Source organism: Arachis duranensis, chromosome 1 (genome assembly GCF_000817695.3).
Source record: "Arachis duranensis cultivar V14167 chromosome 1, aradu.V14167.gnm2.J7QH, whole genome shotgun sequence".
In the NCBI taxonomy this organism is placed as follows: Eukaryota; Viridiplantae; Streptophyta; class Magnoliopsida; order Fabales; family Fabaceae; genus Arachis; species Arachis duranensis.
The window spans coordinates 69784217-69786787 of NC_029772.3; positions in this window are offsets into that span (position 1 = coordinate 69784217).

Sequence of the window (2571 nt, forward strand, 5' to 3'; positions counted from 1 at the left end):
CAAAAGCGTATAAATTATCTGCTCATCACAACACCAAACTTAAATTGTTGCTTATTCCCAAGCAACTGAAAATCAAATAGGATAAAAAGAAGAGAATATACTATAAATCCAAAATATCAATAAATATTAGTTCTAATTAGATGAGCGGGACTTGTAGCTTTTTGCTTCTGAACAGTTTTGGCATCTCACTTTATCCTTTTGAAGTTTAGAATGATTGGCATCTAAAGGAACTTAGAATTTCAAATAGTGTCATTGATTCTCCTAGTTAAGTATGTTGATTTCTTGAACACAGCTACTTTTATGAGTCTTGGCCATGGCCTTAAGCACTTTGTTTTCCAGTATTACCACCGGATACATAAATGCCACAGACACATAACTGGGTGAACCTTTTCAGATTGTGACTCAGCTTTGCTAAAGTCCCCAGTTAGAGGTGTCCAGAGCTCTTAAGCACACTCTTTTGCTTTGGATCACGACTTTAACCACTCAGTGTCAAGCTTTTCACTTGGACTTGCATGCCATAAGCACATGGTTAGGGACAGCTTGATTTAGCCGCTTAGGCCTGGATTTTATTTCCTTGGGCCCTCCTATCCATTGATGCTCAAAGTCTTGGATCCTTTTTACCCTTGCCTTTTGGTTTTAAGGGCTATTGGCTTTTTCTGCTTGCTTTTCTTTTTCTTTCTATTTTTTTCGCAAGCTTTTGTTATTCACTGCTTTTTCTTGCTTCAAGAATCAAATCATGATTTTTCATATTATCAGTAACATTTCTCTTTGTTCATCATTCTTTCAAGAGCCAACAATGTTAACATTCATAAACAACAAGATCAAAATTATGCACTGTTCAAGCATTCATTCAGAAAACAAAAAGTATTGTCACCACATCAATATAATTAAACTAATTTCATGGACAATTTCGAAATTCATGTACTTCTTGTTCTTTTGTATTAAAAACATTTTTCATTTAAGAAAGGTAAAGGATTCATGGAATTATTCATATCCTTAAGACATAGTTACTAAATACTAATGATCATGAAGTAGAGACACAAAACATAAACAAACATATAGCATAAAAACCGAAAAACAGAGAAATAAGAACAAGGAATGAGTCCACCTTAGTGATGGTGGCGCCTTCTCCTTGAAGGACCAATGATGTCCTTGAGCTCTTCTATGTCTCTTCCTTGCCTTTGTTGCTCCTCCCTCATAGCTCTTTGATCTTCTCTAATCTCATGGAGAATGATGGAGTGCTCTTGATGTTCCACCCTTAGTTGGTCCATATTATAACTCAAATCTTCTAGAGAAGTGTTGAGTTGTTCCCAATAGTTATTTGGAGGAAAATGCATCCCTTGAGGCATCTCAGGGATTTCTTGATGATGAGCCTCCTCATGTGTCTCTTGAGATCCATGAATGGGCTCTCTTGTTTTCTCCATCCTCTTCTTATTGATGGGTTTATCCTCTTCAATAAGGATATCTCCTTCTATGATAACTCTAGCTGAGTAACATAGATGACAAATAAGATGAGGAAAAGCTAGCCTTGCCATGGTGGAGGACTTTTCAACTATTTTGTAGAATTCAAGAGAGATGACTTCATGAACTTCTACTTCCTCTCCAATCATGATGCTATGGATCATGATGGCCCGATCCATAGTAACTTCGGATCGGTTGCTAGTGGGGATGATGGAGCGTTGGATGAATTTCAACCATCCTCTAGCCACAGGCTTGAGGTCCAGTCTTCTTAATTGAACCGGTTTGCCTTTTGAGTCTCTTTTCCATTGAGCTCCTTCAACATATATGTCCATAAGGACTTGGTCCAACCTTTGATCAAAGTTGACACTTCTAGTGTAGGGCCATGCATTTTCTTGCATCATAGGCAAGTTGAACGCCAACTTTACATTTTCTGGACTGAAATCTAAGTATTTCCCCCGAACCATTGTAAGATAATTCTTTGGATTCGGGTTCACACTTTGATCATGGTTCCTAGTGATCCATGCATTGGCATAGAACTCTTGAACCATTAAGATTTCGACTTGTTGAATGGGGTTGGTCAGAACTTCCCAACCTCTTCTTTGGATCTCATGTCGGATCTCCGGATACTCATTTTTTTTGAGCTTGAAAGGGACCTCAGGGATCACCTTCTTCTTAGCCACAACTTCATAGAAGTGGTCTTGATGGACCTTTGAGATGAATCTCTCCATCTCCCATGACTAGGAGGTGGAAGCTTTTGTCTTCCCTTTCCCTTTTCTAGAGGTTTCTCCGGCCTTAGGTGCCATAATTGGTTATAGAAAAATAAAAAAGCTATGCTTTTACCACACCAAACTTAGAATATTGCTTGCCCTCGAGCAAGAGAAGAAAGAAAAGAAGAAGAAGAAGAAGAAGAAGAAGAAGAAGAAGAAGAAGAAGAAGAAGAAAATGGAGGAGAGGGAGAGATGTGTATTCGGCCAAGGGGGAGAAGAGAGGGTTGTGTTGTGTGAAAATGAAGAAGGATAGAGGGGTTTGTATAGTGGAGGGAGAGGGGTTAAGGTTCGGCCATATTGGGTGGGTTTGGGTGGGAAAGGGATTTTGAATTTGAAGGTAGGT